A 16770-nucleotide genomic window follows, 5' to 3' on the forward strand; every position below is an offset into this window, starting at 1 on the left:
GCTGGGTAATACCTCTTACATGCCATCCTAAATTTATATGTAGGCCTGGAACAGTATCTTCATTAGAGGCAGTGAGAGGTATTGGCCATTAAAAAGTAATACTATATTGCACTAGAAAAGGATGAATGAGGAGCCTCAGGTTTAAATGGGAATAGATGAACTTCTCTTTTTATTTACAGCACTGTAATTACAGAAAGCAACTTTTTCCAAAGAGTTATAGAACTTCTGCCTGTTCTTTTACCATTCTGACCATCGACTGGCCACTGTGCTCCCTGTGTAGTTGCTGTGCTGTAGTGTACAACTGATGGCCATTCCAGGACGGTAGTTGCAAGGAAGATAAACTTTTCTCAAAAGTCTTCTCTGCTCTCATGAAACTCCTCAATCCACAGACAGAAAGCAGAGAAACAGAAAAGTATGTTCTAAGCTCAGTATGTTTTAAATTTTATGCTCACGTTTTTTAACCTGTTAGGAGTTATTTCATCGAGTTCTTTATCAGAGGAAATTAGTTCTGCGAGGGGATCAGTGATGGACTTGGAAACTGTGCTGTGGGGATAGTGCTTTAGTAACTTCCATAAACACTGTTCTTAAAGGAGAGATTTTTGAAGCCATGCACATTGAAGCCAAACCTGCTGTGCAGCATTGAAAACAATTCTCAAAACCATGTTTCTGCTTCAGGCATCAGAATTTTCTAGGCCCACTCCCTCTCCAGTCTAACTGCAGCAAATAACCATTAGGTTGAATCTTTACCCTGATGTTTTTACAGGAACAAGCTTCTTCCAGATTCTTAACCTGGCATAACAGATCAGAATATAATAATTGGTGCTGGGGCATGTCGCACCAAGGCAATTACAGCACTGAGTCATTGCAGTGGCAAGTCTTGCACTGTGATGAATAGAAATAATATTCTGCAAAATGTGAGCCCTTCAGATTTAGCACAAAGAATGTGTCTGGGAAACAGCCATTCTTCTGTTGCTGCCAGTTTGGAACCTATTTTAAAGGGGATGTAAGTTTTTGTGTATCAACTGTGGAACAAGTTTAAGCAGGAAAAACAACACTAGTGGTTTTTCTCCATATCCAAGCTAATCAAATGATACTCTGGCAAATCTAGAAATCCTATTTCCTGTTTGGCTTCTCTCCAATGTTATTTCCAAGGACAGATGTGAGTGAGTCAGTAAAAATGAAGGAGTAACTATTCTAATAGACTGGAGTCACATGACACCAAAGCACTCTCAGAAAATCAATCCTCTTATTTAAACAAGGGACATAAAAAGTTCTGTCCATTAGCCTGGCAAACAGCACAGCAGCACTCTTTTCTGAATGGCAGCTACAGGTGTATTGGGACTCCTTATTCTGAGGTCCAGATGCCCAGATCTGGTAGGTAATCTGTAGCCTTCTCACTGGCTCCTCCTCCTCCTTCAAACTGCTTTTGGAACTGATTGACTGAGTACTCTGCAGTTCACCTGCAGCCTGCCTGGTTCTGCTCTAGATTTCTGAGTAGAACAATACTGTTACAAAGTCAGACTAAGGCAACTGTGTGCTGTCCCAGAGCTCAAGATGTCCTAAAGCACTGACTTGTAACAACAACTGATGGGGAGAAAAAACTTAGAAAATACTCTGAAAGCAAATATGGCAGATGAGTAACAAGAAGTAGATCTAACATTGAGAGAAAATGTTCTGAAATATTGCAATAAACAGCCTTCTTCAAAAGACTAATTCCTCGAGAGCTGGGATTTATGTAAGACAGAGTATAAAAACTCTTCTTCAGTTTTGTGTCTGGGAAACCAGAATCCAGGAAACCAGATCAGCGGCTCAGAGCTGCCTTGGACTTTGCCCTCTGTGTGAGCTCTGCCTGGCTGGAGGTGTCCAGGGCTCGTTTCCTCTTCAGAATTGTCTGTGAATTGAAGACATCCCTCTGGTTTTAGCCTGTGCTCAGGCTTGTGCAGGGAAGTGTTGAGTGGAACGATTTTAAGTTAGGGCAGCTGCTGCACACATGTCCAGAACGTATCTAGCTGGTGGTGGTGGTTCCCAGTCCCCTGAAATCCATTTGTGGACTGTAACGTGGGCTGTTCATAACTCTGCAGTTTGGTCCAGGCCACTGGGAAAATGTCAGAAGCACCTCGTTTTGGAGGGCTTTTGTGAGTGTCCATGTTGCTGCCATTCATTCCTCTGAGAGCAAATATTCTCCAGGTGGTTTTGGGGCAGTAGGCACAGGAAGTGAACAGTGAGAAAATGGGTAAGGCCCGTTGCTTTGCTGCTGCTGCAGGTAGTTCCAGAAGTGTCCTGCTATGGAAAGAGTCCGAGAGGAACAGCATAATTTGAGCCCAAGGTCTGTGGAGAGCCTGTTTTCTAACCTGTGCACATCCAGCCATCTGTGCTGACTCTGGTGCCTTGAAGTTCTCCCATGAAGTCAGTTCTGAACACGTGTCCATCTGGGCCTGCAGCACAGCAGTTTGCAGCTCACATGATAAAACACAGCCCATCTGCACTTCTTGCCTCTCTCCCTCACCCTTGGCAGGACTGTTGTCCTTGGCTCTGTGCTGCAAGTGCTGGTTTACACAGGTCACTGGGATTTGGTCTCCTGGAGTTTAGAGGCTCTTGGCTCGCGGCAGGGCTGAGGGGGTTACCTCACACTCCTCTGATAACGGCAGTATTTCCTAGGCCGTGTGGATTTTCTCATCTCTTGGAAGCTGTGAGTCAGAATGCTCAGGGAGTCAGCTGCCTCTGTGTCCCAGGGAGATCTTGGCTGAATGTTAATGTTCTACCATTAGGTCAGTTTAGTCAGGTTGGTTTTTTAATTTTTTTTTTTTGTAGAAAACTAGAAAATTCTTATTCCACAGGGCTTTTCCTGCCTTTTATGCAGTAACTGTAAATCTCTGGCAAATCAGTGAGAAGAATTCTGCCCTAAACCAGATGTTATTTCTCCCTCAGAGGGGCTTTGAAGTCTTTTTTGAATCAGTCTTTTGTCTGATTTGATGGCAGTTGTCTGATTTGATGGCATTTGTCTGATTTGATGGCTCCTGTGGGCTCCAGACAGACAGACACCGCTGGGTGGGGATACTGGTTATTGCTTGGCACTGGCATCTTCACGCTGCAAAGCTCAGATTGGGTGGGAGCTCTGCTCCAGTAGGACCTAAAAACACTTGATAAAAATCTCTCTAAATGAGTGAGGTGAAAATATGGTGTCCTCGTGGTCAGTAGGTGCTTTGAGCAGTAGGAAATCAAGAGCCACTCACAAGCTGCTGTATTATCTGAGCAGTGGTGGTAGGATTTGTCTTAACAATTGGTGGTTGAGTAGCTGTTCTGTCAGGAACACCCACATGTATAAATTTCTTTATCCTTGCTGTATTGCTACACTGTTACCTGAAATAAATGCATTATTGGAAAAAGGAAAAAGGAAAAAACAAAGGCAGCATATAGTTTTATACTGTCTGGGAAATGAACTTGTATATTCAGTATTGAGTCTCTGAAGACTTAAACTGGTACTGTAGGGCACAGGCTCAGAGAATTTTGTTCTTGAACTCTGAATCCTGTTTAAAGTCCTCACCATTAATTTGGCTGAAGAATTTGAATTTGGGCTTCAATTCCAGAAATAACTTTTTCCTACCTTTTTTTTTTTCTTCTTCTTCTTTATAGCTTCAAGAAAGTTGTAAAAGTCTGATGATGGAATTGTTTGGGAACACAATATTTCCTTCCTGACTGGTGCAGTTCTTGATATCCCTCAAAGCTCCCAGCTTGGCGAGTGCCACAGAACGCTCTTGGCTTTCACCTGGTAAAGGTGTGGGGCATGTAGTGATCTGTGTGCAAAATGGAGAGATCAGCCTTCCAGTGACAGTGGCATCAGAAAGAATTCAGAGAAGCACACAGCTGTGCACTCCTTCAGCTGACTTCAATAGCTTCTGTGTGGGGCTGATGCATATTGTTGAATTCTTCAACTTTTAAACTCCGTTTTAATGTTTATGCACCTGACTAACGTCACTGGCACCACGGAACGCTGCACATGTGAATTGCAAGGCTTGTATTAACTGTGCAGAGACATTCTCTAATTTTTTAGCTACATGAAATGTCAGTGGAATAAAACTATTGTGTAAGTTGAGCTGAAAAAGCAACAAGCAGAGGCTGAAAAGGTTCATTTTTCTTATGAGTATATCTTTCTGAGGGGATGGAAAAGTAGTGCACAAATCAGATTTTAACAAGACTAATAGTAAATTAGTTTTTCTTGAAACAAGGGCAAACAGAGCTCTTCTGCTACCGTAATACAGTGGAAAAAGAAATAGTGAAAACAGCTCCTCCCCCTAAAATACTGGCAGTTTCTCCCATTCAGCAAGGAAAACATTCTTCCAATGACAGGATTTTGAAAGCACTGATGTTTCTGATTTTATTATTTTGTTTATAAAGCCAGTAAGAGTTTCTTCTGTGGTCGATTGTAAGGTATCATAATTCCTGTCTCTCTAGGAGCTTAGATTTCTTTCTGTGCACTTACATTCCACTATTCCTGCTAATGTGCTGTGAGGAAGAATTCCATTACCCAGCTCTGCTGTGCAGCTGGGACTTCCTGGAGGTTTGCATTTCTAAGGCTTTCCCCATCATACCTTGCAGCAAATAAATCCTGCAGGTCACACACTGCAGAGAGCACGTGGGGTTTGGGGTGGGGGAGGAATTGCTGTGTGTGCCCCAGCACTGTTCGGTTCTGAACACATTCCAGTGACCTCACTGACGTCTCAGAATGTATCCTTGGGAACACTGCTATGTAGTGGGAGGAAAACGAGGTACTGTTAGCAAACTGATAATTGAAACTAATAAAAGCCTTAAGCAAATGCATAAAACTCTTCCCAATCATGATATTTATGCGCCCAAACTGTTACAGGGATATTTATAGGTTTGATAGAGATACAAAACATATGGTATCTTTATCCGGAAATATTCTTTCAATTATACCCTGCATGGATCTCATAAACATCCCTCTTTCATCTAAAAATTCTTCAGTACATTAGGTAAGAAACATCATTCCGTTTTGCAGAGGGATGTGGTAAACAAGCATCTTGTTCTAACAGATGTTGAAGTGTCTTACAGATTTCAACCAGCAAAAGGAATATTCTATAAGTTTTGGTTTGGCAGCTCAAAGTACTGCAGCTGTTGGGCCACACATAATGTATTTGCTCATCTATTTGTTATATTGGAGATTGTGTAGCATCAGCATATTTTTTTTCCGGTTCTCATCTGTTAAAGCATAAGCGTCTTAATATCTGCCCTTTTTTCAGTATGATAAACTCTCCTGCTTTGCAAATGTAACAGGATCATACCTTAATGCTCCTCTAATATCTCTCTGTAAGGAATTTCTGGGAGCACCTTCTCCAGCTTTTCAGTCTCCGGAAACTGTTCTTAATAGGAACGAGGTTGGCCCCTTCACTGTGCGCTGCTGTTACAGAGCAATCCAGCACCAGCTGGCAAAAGGCCTTCCAGAATCTGCAACTCAGCTTTGACCTAAGCCTGCCAGGACGGAAGAGACTAAAGAATAGCTGTGAAAGTCCAGTCAAACAGCAGTTTTAGTGAGGCCTGGTCCCAGCCAGGGCAGCTGTTGTCTCTGTCCCTGCCTCTCCTGGAAGGGGGGATTAGCAGTGGCTCACATCTGTCCCTTGGTTGGGACTGGGGAGTATTGTGGAACCTCTTTGCCGAGGTGGTGGTTTCCTGAGATGGGATTCGTAAGCCTTGTGCTGCTTGTGCTCTGCACGGGTGAGCAGACCTGGGGTTTTTTATCACTTTTTTTGTTTTCTTTTTTGAGCACCTTGATGGATCTTGGAAAATTTTACCTTGTCTGAGGTAGTGTGTCTGCAAGGGTTTCCTGGAGGCCAGGTTGTCTCTGTACCTGTATTGTTCCTACCTTGATCTTGTAGGAGCAGCATTGTGACACTGCACACACCATGTTGGAGCTGTTTAATGCAAGCCTTGACTTTGCAGCTCGAAGCTGGAAGAGATGTTTTTGATGAGTCCCTTACGTGCATTGTTGTCAATGTCACTGCAGATATTGCTTTTCCTGAAGGAAAGGTCCCCTCCAGCCTTGCTTGCCGTGACTGCAGCTTGATTACATTAGTCCCTGTTTTGGTAGATCATGTTAAATCAGAATTCCTGAGTTTGGTTATCTTATCTGTAAACTGTATTGGCCTTGTTGGTTGCTGTTACTTAGGATGGTTTGTAGGAAGATGTCAGCCCATGGGATGGCTAATGAAAGTTGCTTTGGTGTTTGCCCCAAGCTCTAAAGTCCTTTTATAAAACTTTCCTTTCCACATTTTCTGTTGGTTGTGGGTTTTTTTTGTTTGTTTTGTTTTGGTTTTGTTTTTATTTTTTGTTGTTGTTGTTTTGTTTGTTGTTGTTTTTCTTTTTTTCTTTTTTTTCTCCCTCCCTCCCCCCCCCTCCCCTTTTAGTGCTACCAATCTCCCTCCTGTCTGCTGGTTTGTTTTCAATTTTCATAGAACACCTCTTATTCTGGGTCTCTGAAGTTGCAGGACTTCCTTCAATGTCCTTCAGGATTCCTGTTTCCTTCATGCAGTTAAAGTGAGTATCACAAGTTGCAATTTTTTTCTTCCTCAGCTCCCTCTCTTTGTTTAGTTTATTGTGTAACTTGTAGAGTGAAGTGTCTGGTTTGGGGTTTTTTTGTTTGTTTTTATTGTTGTGTTTTGGTTTTACATTGCAGCAGAGTGTGAGTTGGTGAAAAAGACAATTCTTTCCATCTTCTTGGCACTTTCTGGATTTTTGCAAGGAAGGTGGAATCTGTTGGCACGTCTTACAGGTGTGTCTGTATCGCTACATCTGAAATGCAGATCATCTTGCTGCTTCTGTTCAGAATCTCTTGGCTTATTCAAGAAGTAAATCCCAGAGAAACAATGTAACTGGATAGGAAAATATTTTCTCCTGAAGTCAGGGAGCACTAGAGAAGCTGATTTTTCTGATTCTCTGACACACGCACCACTGATGGCTGGGTATAAATTATTCAGGTGTTAAAAAGATCACAGTTGTAAATACGAAAGGAGTTTGTAGCAGTAATCACAACAAACCAGTGTTGCTAAATTACTGAAACAAATTATCCTGCAATATTTTCTGTCTGACCTTTAAACTCTGGCGTGTGCTTTGGGTGTAGAGTGCTGTGGTGGGAGGGGAAGCCACAGTGGCCGTGGCAGGGGGATCTGTGTGGCTCAGCATGCAGAGCAGCAGAGTGGCAGGAGGTCAGCAGGGCTCCTGGCTCCTCATTAACCTGAGCATGAGGCATTTTTCTCAATCTTCCGTTCTTCAAACGTGAACATTGCTCTAGAAGCATTTGAAGTGATTTTGGGAATAGGTTGAGCTGGAAACCACACAGTTAAAACCCACCCAGAGTGAGAAGGAAGAGTATTCCTGGTAGGATTACTGACCAGAGGTGTAGAGTGGTGACGAGCATGGGGTACCCTTTGCAGCCTTGCCTGTGGAACTGGTTTGGCTGGGAGGATGTATCTGTCCAGTGCTGTGTAAAGCACTGTCAGGCTCTGCCCCAGCTGCCTGCTCTGTGCTGTGGGAGCTGTGCAGAAAAGGCTGTGGCGTCTGGCAGGAGAAGGAAACATTGATGGAAGAGTTTTCTTCTGAGCAGGTAGACTGAGGGCCCTGTAAAGATCTTGGGATGCACTTAGAGCTTATACCTCCCAGGGTAAAAGTAAAATTTTCTTCTAAATGCCTCTTTGGAAGAATAAATTTATCCTTGTAGCAGGTGAGAACCATCTTTTCCTCATTTGTGCTTGCCAAGACCCTACTGCTAAGCAGTGAAGCAGCCTCTTGTTTGACTTTTTCAGGGTGAAAAAGTCCCCTGTAGAGACAGCTCTGTGGAGCTGATGTTGTTGGATGCAGCTTCAGCATTTCACTGTTAAAGTGTGAATTGGTGCTGTGGAAAAGCAGGGAAGGGTGTTACTGCTCTCATTGTGTTGCTGCTGCTTCCGACAGTGCTGTGCCCATGTAATGCTGTTCCAGCCAACTGCCTCACAGGCTGTGCAGCAAGCAGCTGCTGCCTGAAAAGGCCTGATGGGATTCTCTTCCAGTATCTGACTGAAGTAGCATCATCTTGGGAGATAGGTTATTCCACATATGTGAAACCCCCCTCTGAAGCCTGACAACTTCAGAGCTTTCAGTTGCATGATTTGTGGTTCGCTTTATGAAGAGCTGAAAACGTCAACAGGCTGAGAATGCACCTTCATTTGAAACTGCAGATAACTAACACAGGTAGGCTCTGGTGTTCATCTGAGAAAGGGCAAGCTCTATGCATGGAGCAACTGGGGGAACAACACTAAGTGTCAGTGATTAACATAAAACTTCTGCATTAAGAGAGAGCAGGAGATCCATGTCAGGCCCTGGTATAAGCTGTGATCTCACATCAGCTGCCACATCTTCCAGAGGTGCTGCAGAATTGTAAGAGAACTTCTGGGAAAGAGGAACAATGTCTTTAGGGTGTCAACACTTAAAAAAATGCTGTGATTTCAGCATCTACCAGCTGGTTTCTAGATAAGGTGAAGACATCCTCTGTTGCCCTCCTCTGTGGTAGAGGATAGGCTAACACTGCCTTGAATATCAAGCAATGTGCCATTCTTGTTGTGAAAACAAATCCTTGAAAAACCTCTTGTTCTGGACAGTTCCCCTGAGGTCATTCCCACAGAGCAGCATGTCAGATATCGCCTCAGAATCGCATGGCCTGCTGGGGTCAGTGAGAGTGAATTGTGCAGCCACCCTGTGGCTCTGAAGCGTCTGTTTGGGGCAGCTGAACTAAGCAGGTTGTGAGACTGACAAGGTTGTGAGAGCAAATCCTTCTTTGCTCTAATTCCAAAATAAACCCCTTGTAGTGGTTTTGCACCAAGTGTTGGTTTGACCCATTTTAGTCTGAGAGCAGAACTGCCAAATTTGAGGGTAAGCATGACAAGCATTGCGCTGATTTATCAGAGTAAAGGGGGAGTTCCATTAGTAGTTTGGGAATTTATTGTGGTGCATAAATGGCATTTCCATCAGCAAAAAAATGAGAAGGTTGATTTATAACAGATAACTCCAATAATTTCTGAATTTCCATATTAATAGGAAAGTGGTACTTCCATTTTTGCTATTATCCCCATATGTGCCATCTTCTTATAAATATGGAAATCTGGCAATTATCTTCAGAACTACTTTATTTTCAAATTATACCATAGAACTTAATGAATGGATTTTTTATTTTTTAGTATAGTCTTATTTTTAAGTGTTTTATTGGATCTGGATGACCTGTATTGAAAGATAAACTCTGTTTAGCAATATTTGATATGCTGTCTACAACTAGATGGCTGCAAACTAGTTAATTTTCCTTTAACCAAAAGCACAGAACTGAGACATACTTAGATTAGATGCCATTGATTTGTTTCCTTCTTTTTTATGACTTTAAGGACAATGTGCTGAATAGGAACTTGCAAAAGATGTATTGTTTATCAAAAAGGAATTAATGTAAACAGTATTGATGGCAAATAAAACTAATGTTAAAACCCTACCTCGGCACCATCATGTGGTGATAAAAACCAGAGTGAAAGCTATGGATATGGGTTATTTCTAATGAAAAAAACAACCCTTTTTCCCTATTACAAAAGCCATCAGAGCAGGTGCCTGCTGATGGGGCTTTCCACCATGGAGGAGTTGTGAACTAAGTCAGCCAGTGAGAACTGGCCCTGTGAAAGTTGTTCTTGTTTCTATAAAGGTGCCCAGACCTGAGGAGGTGTGGTTCTGTCTTCAGCTGTGTGTCTAGGAGCTTTCATGTTGACAAGTTAAAACCTCCTCCTAGCTATCTCATTTTGATTTCTTTTCTAACTGCATGGTTCAGTTTAGGGGAAATAGATTCCAGAGGGAAGCACCATTTACCAGGGGAAGCCTTTTTTTCTTGGGAGCAAATTACCTGCCAAAAACATGGCTTTGAGTAGTGCACTCAGGTGATCTTTCTGTTTCTGTCAGATGTTAAGCACTTTACACTGGCCTATATTTACATGGAAGATTAGAAATCCGTGTATCACAGAAATGTTTCACTTGAAAAGTGCACATCTTAGGTTATTCCATGCCTTTTTCTCCATCTTAATCCTGAGAAATTTCAGATGATGTCCCCGTGCAGTTTTCTCACTGCAGGCATTGCTAACAGGTGAAGTGACAGCCTGTTTCATAGTGCCCTGTGTTGTGTGAATTGGTAGGAGGAGAGCTGAGGCACTGGGTTTAGTACACCTTGTTCAAAATTTGGAACAAGTGTCTCAACACTTGGCAGGAGGGAATATTTTTTTGTAACTCCACTGTATCAAAATAAGAGCTTGTGTGCAGATATCAGCAGAGGCTGAGAGTGCAGTGGGTAAGCAGTGGCTGGGATTACCTTTGGGGTGATAACCACAGAGGATGTAGATGGTCAGAGGTAGACATTTTTTTAATAAAGAAAACAGTTTAGAAGAGGAATTAGCATTTCTGTGTATATGAATGTCCAAAGTTAACTACAAAGTATTGATTTTCACCTGAATGAAAGTGGTGCCAGTCAGAATGTGTGAAGGAATGTTCTTCCTGCACCATTTGTAAGATGTACACTCTGCTCTTAGTCCTTGTGTGGTTGAAAAATGACACACTCCTTGAGCTGTGAAAGCTGTTGTGGGGGGAAGCCACATCTGTAAAGTCATGGGTTGAAACTGTGCTCATTTACAGCACAAGCCACTCTGATCATCAAAATGATTTTATCAGCCTCACTTCAGAAAACAAATGGTGTTTGATTTAGCTGGGCAAAGTGATATTTCAGAACTGGCTTCAGCAATCTTTCTGTAGCTTGACAGTTGGTCTGCAACAGATGAAACAGAGTAAACAGTCTATCATAGTTGAAATTGGAAGCAGGCACCTTGAAGCATATCTTGAATGTGCTTCTGTTCCATATGGAATTATGAGAGAAGATTTTTTTTGTAACATTTCTGTGGCCTCCCTGTTAAAATACTCAGTCTCGGGCACTGGAAAATAAAGAGCTTGGATACAATGATAGTTACAAAATTCCCCTTGGGAATTTTTGCTGCAGCTGATGCCCTGGTACATTTTTAAAGAGTCTCTTTTCCTTTGAAACTCAGCCACTTTTTTGACTGTCCATTAATATTTTCTGTGCACCCAAATAACAGGCTATGGAAATCATCTTTCTGTCCTGTTCAACTGGATTTTAATCAGGCTCAGGACACTTTTTCTGAGGAACTGAATGTCCCAGCTGTAAGGCAGATCTTTTGTTCCACACAGAATGACAGAACAAGTAAATGGGGAAAATGGGAGGATTGTTGAATGCATTCAGGTTTCTAACAGGTCATTGTCACTCCCATGCACTATTGCTTTGCACTGCCTTACTCTTGAGATAGCAATAGATTTAGTCTTTGAATTTACAGAGTTCCATCCTTTCTTGACAGATGTTCAGCCTACAGACTTGGCCTTCAATTAGCTCTTCAGTCAGAAGTGCTTTGCATGTTTCTTCTTCCATTTTCACTCTGCTGTGGAAGCATCTGTCCACAGGCTGATGACCCTGAACTTGATTCCTGGGTGCATCTGGCGCTACTTCATCTGGTCACATAGTAAGATTTTCCTGTGAATCAGCATTCACAGCTCAGTGTGTTGGTTTCCCTCTTGGACCCCATAGAGGGGTGATTGTGTGCTGTGGGTGAAGGTGGAAGGCCACAAGTTCTAGCCCTCGGTTTTTCCAGCTGAAGGTGCTTTTGACACTGGCTGAGGAAAAAGAGCACTCCTTAATTACCTGGAAGCTTCAGTTTTCTCAGTAATTTTAGGGGAGTTCACGTGCTGCTGCTCTCCTCAGTTGTTCAGTAAGCCCTTGGATGTTTTGGCCTGGGCAGTTCCTTTCCTTTGGGAGTGATGAAGTGGAGCTGTTTGGAAGCAGACAGGGAAGGCTAAAGCAGCACTCTGCAGCCTGTTGCACACTGGACAAACAGATCAGCATTCAAAGAGACTCTTCTATGGTTTGGGCAAAGCTGCCCCTCAGCTTTGAAGCTGTCAGTGGGGCAGTGGGATCCACCCAGCCTGTGTAGCTCTGCTTTCCCTAAGGCTGCACTGCCTGTCAGCAAGTGAGTTTGGGCCTCCAGGGATAAGTCTGCATGGCTGAACTTAGAGAGGGTTTCTTGGTGACTCAGTGCCAAAGCTGGTGTTGCTGTGCTGCTCCTGGTGGCAGTCAGCTCAGGCAAAACACAACTCTGCAGTGTGTTGGTACAAAGTCACGAGTGGGGACAGGCATTCAGGGAATCGCTTGAGGAAACAGAAGGTGAAGGGCAGCAGTTCCTTAAGTGTGCTGTTTCAACATCTCAGCTGATGGAGACTGGCCTTCTCTGCAGAATTCAATAGAATGAAGCCTTTCTGTGCCAGCTGCAGATCTGCTCTGTTCTTGATTTCCAGCTTGAAACTTGAAAAAATATGGTTCCTAGCAAGTAGCACTCTCCCTCCTTATTGCCAGTGGTGACACAGGCTTTTTGTTCCTTGCCAGAGACCTGGAAGAGATTGTAGTGGGATTCATACAATTCAGCTGGACATGGGATTCTTTTTCTGGACTTGCTGTTGATGGAAAGCTTTTGCTTTTGTCCTCACATCTTTGCATTTACATTAACTTCTGCTAATGAGACTTAAAAGGAATAAGAACTGACCTCAAATTAAGACTGGCTATTCCTGTGGAGCCATCCAAATTGTTATTATATTGATCAGTTAAGCCCCATGAAATCTTCATGTCAGTCAATGATGTGAACTGACAAGTCAAGTTATTACAGTGAAAGCCCTGCTGTGCTAACTTAATTTATGTTGTAGGACCTCAAAACAGATTTTTATCTGTGTGGTTCTTTGGGTGGGTTTTTTTATTGTTTGTTTTTCTTTTTAAGAGTGAAAATGTTCTTTTTGAAAAATAGGGTTTTCTGTGAGGATAAATCACATCAGTTGCCCACTGGAACTAGAAATAATGCTGCTTTTATTTTAAATTCAATAATACAGGCATCTGGAGCTATAAAAACTTTTTGCACGTTGTGAGGCCCTGGGAAGATAAAGACAACTTGCATTTGTATTGTATTGTTACCTTACCTGACTTGAAGTATTTGGATTAGGGGCATCTTCTATGATGCAAGAGATAAATTGGAGAGGAAAACCACGTATGGAAGAGACACAGAGTAAACCTTGTGGGTTCTGATGGTTACAGCCCTGGGTAAGAAGAGGGAAAGCGCCTTGTGTGGTGCTGCAGTCAGGTCTGCATTCCTCAGTTGGAGCAGCGGGGCTGGGAGCCACGGGAATGACGCTGGAATGCTGTGCCTGGGCAGCCCTGGGTGTGTGACACACTCGTGTCCCCACAGAGAAACGTCAGGGGAGGTAAAGCTGAGGACAGCCTCGAAGTGGAGAAAATGAAACGGGTTTTTGCTTCTTCACTGTGTACTCATCTAAGCCCTCAAGTGAGACAGCTTAAGTTAAAGAACTGCTGCCTTGCAGAAAAGGAGCAAAAACCAGTTTGGGCGGGTTTGCTTTGCATGCAGCTTGTCCTGGTTACTGCATAATGCCTTCCTGCTGTGTGTTCTGTTTCCTCGGAACAAAGAGGTGACTTTTAAGTGGTGCCTGTAAATGTATTTAAGGGGAACAAGTGTTAAAAATAGTGATAGGAAAAAAAAATCTCAACTGGTAGTGGATTCTGGGCACTGGACTTGCTGTGTTTGGGTAAGAACAAAGGCTCCACCTGTGCCACAAGCTCTCCTCGCTGTCTGTACACGTGGACCGAGCAGCAACAATTTGTGCCTCTGGCTGGGTGTTTGTGGCACACTGACAGGTGGAGGTGATTACAAAGTTATTCCAAAGACTAAATGGGCATTAATTATATGATTAATAATGTGGCCATCAGTAGTTGGGACTGACTTTCTTCACTCCTCATAGTGTTTTGGTTTCACTCCTTTCACACTTAGGTGGGTTTTCTCAAGTGAGAGATCTGCAACTCCATATTTAAGCACTTAGACTTTGTTGTTTTGCAGATGGTCCTTTCCCAAATGCAAATATCTAAAATTTGTCAAAGAGCAAGATTTTTAGGTTAAAGTATGAGTCAGTGGTGCCCATTTACAAGAACCCTGGATATTAAATCCTAGTTTGTCACTTAACTAAAGGGGTATTTTTTTTCTTTTTCAAGGACATTGTCTTACAGTGCAATCAGCATCCTTACAGTCCTTTCCACATGCATTTGCTTAGGTGAAGTGTCCAGCCCTTCCCCAACAGATGCCATTAAGCTGCAGTGCAGCAGGAAGGACATTGCTGTCCCAGCTGCTGACCCACACTGATGAGCAGCAGTGCTGCTCGAGCATCCTCTGCAAACATCATTAGAGTGAAGGGGATGCTTTTCTATTGCAGCCTTCCTAGTATAAGCAGCTTATTTTCCTGTGTGGTTTTTTTCTACTGTAATTATACTCCTTAATTATATAATTATTCGTTCTCATGAACTACACGCTGCCCTTTCACTGTTGAATTTGCCTGCTGAGTTCTAAGTTTTAGGCAGATTGTGCACTTATATAGACACTTATATAACGTGTCACTCTATCAGTGTGCTTGCAAAGCTGTCCAGTCTATCAAAGGAACTTGTAGAGTTCTTCTCAGGTTCTTTTTTTTATGCGATTTTTTTTTTTTGCATTTTGACTTTCAGGACTCAAGCAAACAAAATGGGATCAGCTGTTGTCTGCCTGCAGCTGGTGAGTTGTTCAGAACAATATATGTATATTATATCTATCACTGGAGTTTCCAAAACTCCAGTAACAGTGGTCTTGTTCCACTTGGGCTACAGTTCTGGTAAGGAACATTCCAAGGTGGCTGATTACTCCCACTCTCATCCCCCACCTTAGGCAGGCGACAGGAGACCCTGGTACAGTCAGGGCTGCTCCCACCTTAGCAGTGCAGGAGTTCCCAGTCCAGCCGTGGGATGCTTCACCTCCCAACTCATTACACAGGTGCCAAGGCCTGACAGGAATTCTTGAGGTCACAGAGCAGCCCAGAGGGGCTGTGGGGGGAAGGATCATACCTTCTTCTCTTTAACCAAGTGAGAGTTCCTGCAGAGATATCTTTGTGTGGGGGCAACTTTTAAGGCAACTCTATCAGACAGTGAGCAGCACATGTAATCAAAACTATCACAATTTATAGTGAGTCATGGGCACTAAACTTAGAGCGTTTGTTTTACTGCTTCTGACTGACACTGAGCTAAACTTGAAAGACAGAGTAGGCAATTCCAGTTCTTATCATGGGGGGGGGAGGGCTGTGCTTTTCTTAGGTACCTGAACATGCCCCTTTTTCTTGAAAAATGTGGCTTTTGTGCCATCTTAGTTTATTTTTCTTCATTCCCCAGTCATTACCAGAGGTTCAGTGAACAGTACACATCACAGGCTGAGACACAAACACTTGATGTTACTGCTTTTGAGTTACTTGCCACACTTCTCCTTTCGGAAATGTTAACTGTTCCTTATGCTGTCCATAGCCTCGCTCTTCCCAAGGCACTGAGGAAGAGATTTTTGGGCAGCATCTACCTAACTGAATACCTCACTGGCCCTGGGTTTTGCTCCCATCTTTTCGTGTCCTGGGTGCTGGACTAACATGTCTGGCTGTTCAGGACATCACCAGGGTAAGAGTTAAATCAGACTCCTGTAGACCTCTTCCACAAATCTCTCCAGGGATTTGTTGCCTAAGAGGGCATTTGCTCACCAAAAATAATTTGAAGGAATCCTAGAAGGCTAGCCCATTTTGATTTACTTCAGCTGATGATTAAAAACATGCTATTTCCAAAATATCTTCTGCTTCTACTTGCAGCTCTCGTGCCAGCTGCATCCAGGCACTTCTGTGCTAGAGTGGGTAATATCTCTGGTCATGCCAGTCATCTCTTATACCTGCCTCATTGAGCCCTGCCAAAATTGAACTAGTCTGGCCACTGGGGATCAGAGTCCTGTGACAGTAAAGGTGCTGGGCTTTATTCTGCGTTTGAATACTTGCTGTGAACAGGACCCGTAGTGGCTGCAGGTCTCAGTCAAGGAGGGGGCACCTTCTGCCTCTCAGTTCTTTGCACATGGCAGCTGACATGAAAATATGCATTTCTTTAGTAGTTGGGCTAGAATGCCTAGTGCTTTCTAAGCTACCCCAGACTTGGTAGCCTCAAGCACCACTTTCAAGCCACAGAATTATCAGGACAAGTGGCTCAGTGGGAATCACTGTTCTTCCTGTGGTCTGTTGCTCTCCTGCAGACAGAGGATGTTTGACAAAGGTTCTGTTGTTCACATGTCCTGTTTCCATGAGTATTCCCATTTGAAACAAATGGTAGTTGGTTACAAGGGAGAGTTAAGTAAACTCAAAACATATATTCCTACTCCTTCATTGCCTGTTTTAACTGAAGTTTGTCCCAAGCATTCTGAAAAATGCCTATAAAGTCTTCTCAAGATGGTGCCTTCCCAGTGATAATAGTGGGTTGGTTTGGGTTTCTCTGGACACATTTTCTTGATTAAAAATCACATTCCTACATAAACCCTGGAGTGGGACAGTGCAACAAACCCCCTGTCAGCTGATAGGACCCATTTATGCTGGGCCTTTCAGAGAGCACATGTGTTGATAGAAAGTAGAATATCACCTTCTAGTTCACTTGTCATCACTGTATCCTACCTGTTTTCACTCTGGAAAAAATCTTCCTCTGACTGTTATGAGGGTGACTGCTGGAGAGTGTTCTGTGGCTCTCCTGCTGTGACAACTCCCTTCACCAGCCCT

At 43.2% G+C, this 16770-nt stretch overlaps 1 long non-coding RNA gene across 1 annotated transcript in view; it reads left to right on the plus strand.

The window, feature by feature from the left end:
* Positions 1-14699: 14699 nt before the first annotated feature.
* Positions 14700-16770, plus strand: part of LOC114065405 — a 6803-nt gene continuing 4732 nt past the window's right edge. The window contains exon 1 of the long non-coding RNA XR_003572952.1: positions 14700-14723. This is a non-coding gene — a long non-coding RNA (uncharacterized LOC114065405). The remainder of the gene's footprint in view (positions 14724-16770) is intronic.

The sequence above is a fragment of the Empidonax traillii genome, unplaced genomic scaffold, assembly GCF_003031625.1.
Source record: "Empidonax traillii isolate 1590-97213 ecotype Southwest subspecies unplaced genomic scaffold, ASM303162v1 scaffold657:size717538, whole genome shotgun sequence".
NCBI classification, from domain to species: Eukaryota; Metazoa; Chordata; class Aves; order Passeriformes; family Tyrannidae; genus Empidonax; species Empidonax traillii.